General features: G+C 33.9%; 1 long non-coding RNA gene across 1 annotated transcript; it reads right to left on the bottom strand.

The window, feature by feature from the left end:
* Positions 1–2,033: 2,033 nt before the first annotated feature.
* Positions 2,034–7,523, bottom strand: LOC104671487. Its single transcript, XR_749288.1, has 2 exons — positions 7,267–7,523; positions 2,034–2,603 (listed from the first exon to the last, which is right to left on the bottom strand). It is a non-coding gene; the product is annotated as an uncharacterized LOC104671487 (long non-coding RNA).
* Positions 7,524–13,848: the final 6,325 nt, after the last annotated feature.

Raw genomic sequence — 13,848 nt, forward strand, 5'->3', positions numbered from 1 at the left:
AAGTCTTGCTACTGGGAATAGTGCCGCAATAAACATACGTGTGCATGTGTCTTTATAGCAGCATGATTTATAATCCTTTGGGAAAAGAATATTCTTTCAGTGACCTTGGGCTAATGAGAAAAACATAGGACAAAGTATTTAATATGCAAATGATTTGTTACAATGAATGAAAGAGAAATAATGTTAAGACACATGATAAGAACTAGAAGTTTTGGTTGTTATTGTTGCTTTTATGTAAATGGAAAGAAAGTAGTGGGAGAATTGCATTATCACATAGGGTTCAGGACATGATCTTGTGTGATAGCTATGTTGCATTCATATTGCTGGCAGCAATTGTTTTGCAGAAAAGTGACTACTTCAGTCATATAAAATAAATTTTCTTGTTTCTGTTTTTTTTCATTTGTAAATCACTTGCATTTAACATATAAATTTGTTTGGCTGTTAGAATTGTATAATAGTATCCATCATAAAGAATTTGTACCAGTTTTATGTTGACACATATTTAATTAAAATACAATGATTCATGTTAAAATTGAACATCTTTGAGAATTAGTTATTTTTTAATAGGTAAAAATTTTATTCAAGTTTGATGAATACTACAATATTGTAATATACTCATGATATAAACAATTAAATGATCTGTGGGGAAAACTACTTGATATTTTAGCCATCATGAACAGAAAGGGGTATCATGAAAATAAGTTCAAGATCTCTTGTGTTATATATCAAAGAATATGTAACAGTTAATATCACAGGGTCATCTGAAAGTAATTTCAAACAACACCAAAAATGTCAAGTGAATTAATTCTTTTGAAACATCACATATTTTACGGCAATCTTCTTTCTTTTAAATTAAAGCATTGCAAAAAATGAATGAAAAATGCCATGCTCCTTTCATAGTTCACACTTTTCATATGAGGTTTATTCAGTTTGTAAAATTAAACATAATTGGCCATTTCATATTGACTGAAAGGTACAAAATTATATTATGCTTCTTAATAATAAAAATATTTTCAAAGACTTCTATCAATGTAAATATTCCTTAATTTTCAAGATTTAAATTTGAAGGCAGATGACAATAAAGGAGAGAAAAAAGAAGGGAGATAGAAAAACAAAACAGAAGGGATGAATTTGTAATGCTTGAAGTACTTCATAGCTTCCAATTTCCCTGAAGTTGAAATGTTTATGTGGTAGTCTAGCTTTCTCTACTATCTCTAGACAGAGAAGAGCAGAAAGACAGACAATGGGCAATGAGCCTAAACCGTAGGTATTTTGCCGTTCTGAATAAAGGTGGTTTAGAAGCTCTCCCCTGAAGCACACCAAAGCACAGCATGTTCATGGTGACTTGAATTTTATCTGCTCTAACCCAGATATCTGGAAGTGAAAAGAAGCTAAAGCAATGTATGTGAATGCATATATCCAGAGAGAGAATGTCAAGGTATTTTAAAAAATAATTCCCCAAGATGTATCTGAATTTCCATTGTCTGTTATCAGTTCTAGTAATCACTGATTATAAGTTACTGAACATTAAGGCCATATGCCAGAGACAGCTGAAATCTCGGTAGTGAACATAACTATCCAGAAACTAGATTGTGAAGAAAAAAGTCAAACTATATGATAAAAATATGGAATAAAAACACGTGGTAGGTAACTTTTTTTAGAAAAAAAAAGGAAGTTCACCAAGATATATAAGTTTATAGGCACAACCTAAGAAAAATAAAGTAAAATGGTCCATACAGCTAAGACATACATAAATTTAAATCACTGATCTTTTACATTAGCAGCAACATCTTCAAGAACAAGGCAAAGCAAACACATTTATGACTAATACTTTTTCAAATTAGCTGTAGAATAAATTATTATTAAATAAGGAGACCATGCTTTTAAATATTAAGAAAGTATTTTCAAAATCTTTTAGGTAAATTACATTATTAAAACCCTAATGAGCTCCAAAGTTGTAACCTAAATTCTAGTGTTTACGACTAGAATTTTGGCCCACCATCTATTTTCTTCATAATCACAGAACCATCAACTGTTATTTAGAATTTATTTTTTTATTTGTATATAGATTTTTGAGTACAGTATAATTTTCTATAGGATAATTTTAATTTATGTATCAAGGTATATTTAGTAGACATTTCCAGCATGTGAGAATTTATATTTCAGCATATCTCAGGAGCCAATAAAGATAGAGTATAAATCTCCCAAATCGTTCCCTTTAGTCAAAGCATATTATAGTGTCTTTGGAATTTCAAGGACTAGATTCAATACAGCAAGTGATTCAGTAGGTACATTTTTATTTATTTCTATTATTCTCCTTCTCTTCCTTCTTGGATTATGTTCTCTATATTCCAATTTGAATAATAATCACATTTAATTTATCTTTCCCTGAACAGCCCGTTTACCCTAACCTCAGTCGTGCTAACTGGCTCTCACCCTGCATTGATTAAGAGCTCCCAGAGATAACAGAGTGTGCAGGAGCATGAATAATCTCCTTGCTTCTCAAGTCAATTCTTGTGCATCTCTGCAGTCTGGCAATAACACCCACAATTTGAGTAGTGAGGGGCTAGCTGTGAACTCTCAAATAGCATATGTATGACCTTCTGTTGAAAAAATAAAAATGGAAAAAAAGTAATATTAGTATAATGAACTGTTTCCCTAGAAGAAGAAAACACATAACCATTTTCTACTTCTGCTCCAGTTCTTCACTGGTGACAGAGAACTATGCTTAACAATCAAATTGGGCAATTACCAGCAGATTTATGGCCTAAATCTAATGAAAGTAAAGCTGCTATCAGTGTTAGAAAACTAGAGGAAATTGCAAAGAATTGAGGTGTTTTTGATATGCTACCAACCGGAGCTGGCCGTAATAAAACCTTCATCTCTATAATTCACTGTCACAGTCTTAGCTCAGTTACTCATCATTCCTGCCACTGAAGCAGTCCCCACACTGGTCTCTCTGTCACCAAACTTTTTACTTTCCATCCCTGCTCCATTTTGCTTTTAAAGTTATTATTCCATTTCACAAATCTGATCACATCCTAGTGAGACTCGGAGATGAATTCCCATTAGAAGAAAGTGTAAGCTTCTTAGTCTGGTAAGAAAGTGACTCCTTTATTTTGTCCCAGCCTGATTTTCCAGGATTATTTCTCAACGTCGTCATCTCTCCACAAACCTCCCTCATAGCATTCACCCTATGCTCTAGATGCTTGTGATAATTTGACACTGTCACTCATATTTCAGGCTCAGGCTGTTCTTCTTACCTTAAGTGTTCTCTTTCCTATCCTAGTCAGTGTTATAACTTAACAAGACTGAGCACAAAGACATTATAATGTGTGTATCAAGTATTGTATTAGAATTATTTGTGTTTTTTCTAACAGATTCTGAGATCCAAAAAGGTAAAGACTTTATGATTTTATTCTCTTACATTTATTCTTCTACCTCCCTAAATTAAATTTATAAACAAGATTAGTGTCCAAGTATTTTTACCTATTTAGCAAGTCAAATCTCTGCAGATGATAAGAAAATTTTTGTTTTGTATTGAGAACATGAGAATAACATAATTAAAATAAATAAAGTTGCTACTCATGTACAAAGGTACACAACACTACTAATTTCTTATTCATAAGTTTTTTTCTCCAGAAATACCTACGATAAAATTGAAACCTATTTTTATGCTAACAATTATGATATTAATTATTTTTTAAGAAAGTCAGGCACAATGTAAAGAGGAGAAATTTGAAAATCAGAAAGATTTTAGTTCAAATTTTATTTTGCCACACACTAGATATTAAACCTAGAGAAGGTCACTTAACTCCTTGGATATCAAATATGCAAAATGAGGATTAAAATGTTTACTTCTCAAGGATGTTTGAATGATCAACTCAATAAAATTGTGTTATATGGTAAGAAACCACCAATATTCTACCATTTTTCTCTATAGACACAGGATAGTTTTCCTTATGGGAGTCACTATTGCCTTGAAACTAACCAATTAACTAGTTAACAAGTCATAGGTATAAGAACTATTCTCTGTAGTATAGATGCTTAACAATGGTCAGCCTTAGACAGATGATAGATTACAATGATCGAATGATGTGATGATGACGACTAGAACATGGATTGCTCATTCATTCTTGAGCATCATTGCTCATCCCCTCTTGCAACTAAGGCATGTGCAAACTTTGCTCAGCTTGTGCTTGAGAAATACAGCAAAACTCACTGACTTAGTCGCAACTTGGGCCCACAGAACTAACTAGTCAATTGGATTGTTAACCTGCCTCAGGTACGAGAACTAATGGCTGCAAAGCCAGGTGAAAGTTTACATTAAATTCAATCACTTTTGAGACTCTACAAGTCTACATTAAATTCAATCACTTTTGAGACTCTAAGTTGATATTGTTGGTGCAGCAATAAAAAGACAAGTCAGCTTCAGCCCCTGCCTTTAAAAAACTTGCAGATAACTGTTACACAAGACAGGCAGCAATGTGCTTAAAATGAAATTTAAGAGTCACTCTCAGAGGGTAGGGAGGAAGAGAGAAGGATTTGTTTGACTATTGGGATCAACACACATTTCCAGTCTCTAGGAAGCTTGTGGTTTCTGTATCTATGCCTTGTTATTGGTTGAATTTCTTACATAATTCAAACCATTCATTTAAATGAAATTCTGCACAATTTATGAACATAGTATAACAAAGAGTTGTTGCTGATTTCTTTTTCTATCAGTATCTCTGTCCCTCGAATACTCTCTGCTCTCTTTTTTTCTCTCTCTCTCCAAATAACATGTAAATGAACTGCCAGACTTCATTCCAAATCAGCGAAAGTGAGCAGATTTTATGTAATCCCTTGGCTCCTGGAAACTGCTCTATATCCAATAAGTAAAGGAGGCAAATATTTCACCAGTGTGTTATGACTGGTGGTTTGCAGGGTCATTTGGGTGTTTACAAAGTTAGAAAAGTGTATGAGGTGCTAAAGAGCAATTCAACATAAACAACATTATTCCTTAATGACATGAGTTTTAAATGTTCCTTAAACAATATTATTCTTGATGACATGGTTTGACAGATATTAAAAGATGTTTGAGGTCAATTGTTATTTTACTTATGGAAAGTACCTATAAATATTGAATGAATAATTTTATTTTTTGCAGTATAAAATGCACTGAAGAGAATATTAGCCATTTTCATAATGTATCTCAAAAATAATTCTGTTTTGAAACTAGGAAAGGAAATCTTTAACCAGATATTCCATTAGAAATATAGATATACTGAAGAAAAACAGTTTGTAAGAAACTTGCAAAGTTTAATATGAAAATGATGGTAGCAATAGGCTCCAATGAATTTTACTACATTTTCCAGGCACAACCTGATGAGTTTTGTGGTGAGATGTAGTTTTGTTTTGATGATGACACACTTTGTTTTTTATTTAGAAACATGTTTCTTTAACCTACAGTAATATAGTGATATTTTCAAAATGAGTATTTTCAGAACTCATTTCAATTTAATAAATATTGCTCTTCAGATTGTCCCTTAAAAATTGTCTCTTAATGCATAGTTTGAAACAAAAGAAAATTTGCAGAGAAGTTGGTATTTTAAAATCTGTATACAATACATAGTTCCTCAAATTTCAATTCTAATTTTAAAAAACCCCATAACTTCCCCAAGACCTTGTGAAAATATAATATATTGCCATTGTGCAATAAATAAGATAATCCAACAGTGAAATAAATTTCAATACAAAGTATGAGGAGTTGATGAAAGCAGAAGACATGAGGAAATTAAAAAAAAAAAAAAAAACAGCTAGACTTCAAGCATAAATATCCAACCACAGAGGCAAATGTTTCAAAGCTTTTTAGCTTTCTTTATTTAAATAATTTCTTTACTGGGGCACTTTATATTCAGCAATTCTCCCCTTAAAATAAAAAATGAGGAGGGAAGTAAAATATTAAATAGTAAAAGTATTTTAATTGTATAAGGGCTTCGGGTATTGAAAAAAACAAATTTCCTTAAAAATTATTTTAAAAATCTTCAGGATGATTTCTATTTCTACTTGTATTATATTATGTCTATGGGAGAAAAATTACTCCTTTGAACTTGTTTAAAGGAGTAATTGTTTAAACTTTTTAAGTAGGTACAGTTAGAACTTTTTTTAGAATTTATTAGTATACTGAGTATATCTAATTTCAACAGAGCAAAATGACAAATATTAGTACAGTTTAAAAAGAAAACAAAAAGAAATGGCTATCACTACGCTTCACGTGTGTTGTGGATTTTGGTATCAGTGTAGTTTGAGTGATATAAAAATAACTTTGAAATGTATATTGTTTAGTTTTAAGCAACTAAAAACATTAAGACCCACCATTAGTTTAATGATTATCCTCAGTTTGTAGAAGATTCATTACCCATAGTAAGAAAATACGCTCACGTTTCTGCTTTGGGTTAATATTCCTTACTGGAACTTCAATGTGTAGTGAAACAATTGCCTACCTTTCATATTTCAAGATCAAAATCAAATCTGAGATATCTTTACAATTTGAAAGAAAAACCTCTTATTTCAAACTACAAATGAAGGCATGCCAAACTAATAGCAAATTGTTTGCTTTTAACAACGTATGTGTGTGTGTGTGTCTGATATATATATATAAATATATATGTAGTGATATATATCACACAACACACACACACAGCATGAAGCACACAGGAAACATTGGTGAAGCTTCTAAATTGTAAAATATTGTGAAGAGTTGACTCCTATTGGCTAGAAGCTATAGAATATCATGGCCAAACTGGAAGCCTGACACTAACAGTTTATTGTTTTAAAATTTCAAAATTAGCTAAAATAACAGACACACAAGCATATATTATACCCTGAACAGGAATAATAACCAAATATATGTGTGCAAGATCTAAAGATGGAGAGGAAATTTAGGGTCTATGTTTTCATTTGCTTGAAAGCAAACAATGTACAATTCAAAGTTCCAAAGCATATTTGCACAGACATTGTAATTATTAGCTCACTTTATCTCTGCTGGCTCAAAGTAGTTCTCAGTTTTTTAATCACTTCTCTACTGGCACAGCTAATGTGCCTACAAGTTGTCTAGAATTTTAATATTGCTAAATTTAGTGATGCAAGTTGTGATTAAATTGTTGAAACTTGTTTAATGCAAACCCTGATTGAAAAGAATACATGCTTATTTAAGGAAAATGTACAACTTTGCAAAAATTATATAGCGCTATATATAGTCCCACATTTAACAGCTTTACCAACCTGCAAAAAAGTTGGTTCTTGTAGAAAACTGCCAGGCTATGTAGTCTGAAATCTGGAGTCGTAATACCAGAGAGCTGTCAGTCAGCCATCCATCCATCTAATTGGCTTCTTACCATCTTTCCATCATGTTTTTTTTATAACTGGTCGCCTCTGGCTAAAATGCAAATCATGAGGAAGAGCCGTCTAGAAAAAGCTGCTGCTTTCTTAATTATCTGTCAGAATATGGACCAGTGGACCCAGGGCCGCACTGTAGAGTTATGCTAAGCAGCAAGGCATCATGGGAATTGGAGTGACAGCTCATTTTCCTCCTGTGTTTTCTGTGTTCGAATGACAATGCAGAAATATGGGTTTCCCACACTTTCTCTGAACACCTGGGCTATTGCTCAGGGGAGCACAAAGCCAAAACTGTCACATTTCCAGACATGGTCTTATTGCTGTCACTATGACAGGATTGTTGACAAATGCCAGCAGTCATCTCGGCATCTTGGGAAATGTCTGCCATGATTGTGTCAACAGCCTGACAGAAATTGTTAATGTTTAAACTTCTTCCACTGACAGAATCCTGTCTTGCTGACAATATTTGTCATATGAAACTCAATCTTTGTCAAACTTGCTTAAAAATTAACACTTTCTCAATTTCTATTTTTTTTTCTTCTGGTTTACTGCCTAGCAGTGCAAAATTTGAGCAATAAGATTTCAACAAGGTAACGTAGCACAGTAATTTAGATCCACATTCCATCCAAATTGTCCAACCCATTGTAACTTGTGGGCACTTTGTCCTTTTGACTTTTGCTGCCAGAATAATTAGGCATAAATACAGTATATATATATATATATACACATACACACACACACACACACACACACATACACACATATATGCCTTAGGATTCAAACTTGTGAATTATTCAAGAGGTACAAAATACTACTTCTCAGTGTACAAGGTGGAAAATCAATTAAACTTTGCGGATTTTTTTACTTATATGTAAATCAGTTGCAAATTTGAAGGTATGCATTAACTAACTTTGATTTTTAAGCTTTTTAATTCTTATTCCATTATTTTGAATTTTGGTTAAAAAAATCAATCTGACAAGTTAAACAGTATCTTTTGCAGGAACTCAGCAAGGAGCGTTTTTTTTTTTTTTTTCCTTTTTTATTTCACATGTGATTTTGTCAAAAGTGGACTATTACAGGGATAATCTTAACTTGCTAATTCTGATACATGTGTTAGAAGTTATTTATGTGAGCAGTTTAAAGTATATTCATTTTTAAAGGAACATCCTTTATAAATTCTACAGGTGGCTCATTTTTGGAAATTTTTTTTAGTGAAACGCAGTGCTCAGATTATTAGAAGGCAGTTAAATTGTATCTGGCTGTACTAGAAATACCCAGTCCTCCACAGGATGCTACATGTCTTAGACACAGTACAAAAAGAAAGAGCAATTGGTTAGCTGAGTAATATTGTCCATCTGTCCCTGGCAGAACAATCCTTGTCAAACTAAGAGTGACAACTGGTTAACAATGATATAACTATTATTAGCAGTATTATCATTAGATAGTATGTCATAACACACAGTGGTATACACACATAAGTGGTATACCCTTATACCAGTAGGGACATATTAAAATAATTTATTGTGGCTGGGCGCAGTGGCTCATGCCTGTAATACCAGCACTTTGGGAGGCCGAGGCGGGCGGATCACGAGGTGAGGAGATCAAGACCATCCTGGCTAACACGGCGAAACCCCGTCTCTACTAAAAATACAAAAAATTAGCCGGGCGTGGTGGTGGGCACCTGTAGTCCCAGCTACTTGAGAGGCTGAGGCAGGAGAATGGTGTGAACCTGGGAGGTAGAGCTTGCAGTGAGCTGAGATTGCACCACTGCACTCCAGCCTGGGCAACAGAGTAAGACACCATCTCAAAAAATAATAGTAGTAATAATAATAATAATGATTTATTGTTAGGATAGATATCTGCTAGAAAAAATGAATGTATCTAGTAGTACTACTTACTTGAATTACTGTCAAATATAATTTCCAGTTATAGAAAATGAATAAAAACAGATACTATCTAATTTACTGAAATAAGTAGACTTTTTATTATGCCTTTTAGTTTAGTTTTTATTTGTCTTTAAAGCCTTATATTATTTTTTCATATATTTTTTAAAAATTCAAGCATTACCACAAGGAACTCCAGCAGTAGATTGTGATATTTTAGACCAGGAACTGACAAATTTGTTATGCAATAAATCAAATACAGGCATACCTTGGAAATACTGTGAGTTGAGTTCTAGACCACTGCAATAAAGCAAATATTGGAATGAAGCAATATTGTAATAAGGTGAGTCACACAATTTTTTTTGTTTCCCAATGCATGTAAAAGTTATATTTACACTATATGATATTCAGTCTATTAAGTGTGCAATAGCATTATGCCTAAAAAATAGTGTATATACCTTAATTTAAAAATATTCTATCGCTAAAAAATGCCATCAGTCATCGAAGCCTTCAGTGAGTTATCTTTTTATGGGTAGAGGGTCTCATCTTGATGTTAATGACTACTGACTGATTAGGGTGGTAGCTGATAAAGGTTATGGTGGCTGTGGCAATTTCTTTAAAAAAGACAGCAATGAAGTTTACCATGTGGAGTAACTCTTTTTTTCATGAAACATTTCTCTGTAGCATGTGATGCTGTTTCATAGCATTTCATCCACAGTAGAATTTCTTTCAAAACTGGAGTCCATACTCTTGAACCCTGCTACTGCTTTATCTACTGAGTTTGTGAAATATTTTAAATCATTTCTTCTTATTTCAGGAGTGTTCACAGTCTCTTCACCAAAAGTAAATTCCATCTCAAGAAACCACTTGCATTGCCTGTCCATAGGAAGCAACTGCTCCATTGTTCATTTTATCCTGAGATTCCAGCAATTCAGTCAAATCTTCACTTTTATTAAGAGGAGAATTAGAATGCTTTGCTTTTAATTCTAGTTCTCTTGCTATTTCCACTGCATTTGCAATTACTTCCTCCAGTGAAGTCTTGAATCCTTCAAAGTCATCCATGAGGGTTGAAAGCAACTTCTTCCAAATTCCTCTTAATGTTGATATTTTGATCTTTTCCCATGAATTATGAATGTTCTTAATGGCATAGAGACCTTCTGAATCCTTCCCAAAAGGTTTTCAGTTTACTTGCCCCAATCCACTAGAGAAATCACTATTTATGGCAGCATGGCAGCTATAGCTTTATGAAGTGTATTTATTAAATAATAAAGCTTGAAAGTCAAAATTCCTCTTTGATCTATGGGCTACAGAATAGATGTTGTGTCAGTAGTCATGAAAACAATATTAACCTCCTTGTATCTCTCCATCAGTGCTCTTGGGTGACCAGGTACTTTTCAATGAGCAGCAATATTTTGAAAGGAAGCTTTTTGTTCTGAATAGTCAGTCTCAACAGTGGGCTTAAAATATTCAGCAAACCATGCTGCAAACAGATGTGCTGTCATCTAGGTCTTGTTGTTTTATTTATAGGGTACAGGCAGAGTAGATTTATTATAATTCGTAAGGACTCTAGGATTTTCAGAATTGTAACTGGGCATTGGCTTCAGCTTAAAGTCACCAGCTGCATTAGCTCTTAACAGGAGAGTTAACATGTCCATTGAAGCACTGAAACCAGGCATTGACTTCTTTTCTCCAGCTATGAAAATCCTAGATGGTATCTTCTGATATAAGGCTGCTTCTTACACATTGAAAACCTATTCTTTGTGCAGCTACCTTCATCAATGATCTTAGCTAGATGTTCTGGATAACTTTCGGCAGCTTCTGTCTCAGCACTTGCTGCTTCACCTTGTACTTTTAATGAAGATGGCTCCTTTTCTTAAACCTCATGAACCGACCTCTGCTAGCTTCAGGCTTTTCTTCTGCAACTCTCTCACCTCTCTTAGCCTTCATTGAATTGAAGACAGTTGAGGCCTTGCTAGGGAATAGACTTTGGCTTAAGGAAATGCTGTGGCTGGTTTGATCTTTGATCCAGACCTCTCAAATTTTCTCCACATCAGCAATAAGGTGGTTTCACTTTTTTATCATTTATGTGTTCACTGGAGTAGCACTTTCAATTTCCTTCAAGAATGTTTCCTTCGCATTTACAACTTGGCTAATTGTTTGGCAAAGGAGACCTAGCTTTTGGCCTATCTTGGCTCTCAACATGCCTTTCTCATAATAAAGCTTAATCATTTCTAGCTTTTGATTTAAAGTAAGATACACCTGATTCTTTCTTTTACTTGAATACTTACAGGCCATTGTAGGGCTACTAATTGGCCTGATTTCAATGTTGTTATGTATCAAGCAATAGGGAAGCTTGAGGACAGGGAGAGAGATGGGGAAGTAGCTGGTCAGTGGAGCAGTCAGAACACACACAAGATTTATCAATTAGTTTGATTTCTTATATATGTGTGATTTGTGGTGCTCCAAATAATTACAATAGTAACTTCAAAGATCACTGATCACAGATCACCATAACAGATATAATAATAATGAAAAAGTTTGAAATATAGTGAGAATTACCAAAATGTGTTACAGAGGCAAAAAGCGAGCAGATGCTGTTAAAAAAATTGCAGTAATAGACTTACCTGATGCAGGATTGTCACATATCTTCACTTTGTAAGTGATACAATATCTGTGAAGTGCCATAAAGCAAAGTGCAATAAAACAAGATATGACTATGGTAAATATTTTAGATTTTTGTCTCCAGTACACCTATTCAACTCTGCCATTGTGAAAGACATATAAGTAATGCCCTTTTTAAAGATAGGCATGATTCTAATAAAACTTTATTTTAAAGGCAGGTAGAAGGTTGACTTTGATCTGCAGGCTGTGGTTTGCTGGCCCTTGTTTTAGCCCATGGGCTAAGTAATTAACAAATCCCTGATTTCAAATTTTAGCTCTACTGCCCATTAGCTGTGTGATGCTAAGCATACTTCATTGTATTATCTCAATTATTTCTCAAAATAACCCTTGTGTAATGCATTAATTTCCTCAAATTACAAGTGAAACTTGATGGCTTATGGAGGTCAAGTCCTCAGACTTCCTAGGATATAAGAAGTAAACCTGGGATTCTAATATGAGTTTGTATAAATTCATAGCTTTCAGCTTTTTTGATGATGATATGTTGCTTATAACTCTCGTTTACTTCTGAAATAACATTCTAAGCCGAGTTTGGAACCTTGGGGACATAAAGAGAAAGAAAATGGGGAGGTGTGCAGTGATCATTACAGATGATTTAGGGAAAACTGCTATTCATCAGAATTGCTTCCTCTTTTTACAACACCGGGTTCTCTGCCTTCACCTCCACTAACACTAATCACCTACAATTGGTCTAGGCAATTGAGGGTAGGGTACAATCATGGAAGGGGAAATGTGCCTCTTAAAGAGCATTTAAATATATAGAAATCATTCTTGCTAACATTCAGGAAAAGCATTTGTAAAGGTTAATTTTATGTTCAACATGACTGCACCGTGGAATGCCCAGATATTTTGATTAAACATTATTTCTCAGTGTGCCTGTGAAAGTATTCCTGGATGAGATTAATTTTTTTATTGAGAAATGGAGTATAGTAGATTGGCCTTTCTAATGTGGGTTGGCCCAATCCAATATTTTGAGAATGTGAATAAAACAATAAAAAGAAGGAAGAATGACTCTTTTTGAGCTGGGACATAGATCTGCTATACTCCCACTGGAGCTTACTTTAGGTTTTTCTGGTTCTTAAACCTTTAAACTCAGACTGTACCTAGAATACCAGCTCTCCTGAGTCTGCAGCTCGCAGACAACAGATCATGAGACTTCTTAGCCTTTAGTAGTACATAAACCAATTCTTGAAAATCTCTTCATATTGTGTGTGTGTATATATTCTGTTTCTTGGGAGAACTGAGACTAATACTGCATTTTAACTTCATTTCTAAGTAAATCTTGACTGAAGATTTCTCCAGGATGAGCCAAGTGGACTGCCTTAATCTCATAAAACTGTATAGCCAACATTTTCCTCTAGCTCAGTGTAAAAGACATAGCATTACTCCCTGTTCATCACAGACTCAGCCAGACTTTCGAAGATGTGTTGTATCAAGAAATTACAGCCAATGGATACATCTGCAGAAGTCAATGGGGCATCCCTACATAATGTTCTATTGTTCTACTTTGTTCCTCTCTGAGAATTCAATGTAATGCAATTCAATTCAAACACATAAGTATGTATGGAGCATCTAATTTGTTTTAGATTAAGGGCCTTGGAGGATTAAAAAATACATAAACTCTGGTCACTTAAATTGAAGTGCTGCATCTATAACCCAAAGAAGTCCAGGAATTGCTGACAAAAATCAGAAGTCAGAAGAGTCAAAGAAAGACTGACCCCTACAGGTTTTGGAGAAAGCATGGCTGAGCCAACACCTTGATTTCAGACTTCTAGCATGTAAAACTGTAAGACAATAAATTTTTGCTGTTTTAAGTTATCAAATTTTTAGTACTTCATTACAGCATCCCTAGGAAACTGATAAAAGAGGCATTAAAGTATAAGAATAATTGTCCTAATTCTAGAGC

The sequence above is a fragment of the Rhinopithecus roxellana genome, chromosome 4 (genome assembly GCF_007565055.1).
Source record: "Rhinopithecus roxellana isolate Shanxi Qingling chromosome 4, ASM756505v1, whole genome shotgun sequence".
NCBI classification, from domain to species: Eukaryota; Metazoa; Chordata; class Mammalia; order Primates; family Cercopithecidae; genus Rhinopithecus; species Rhinopithecus roxellana.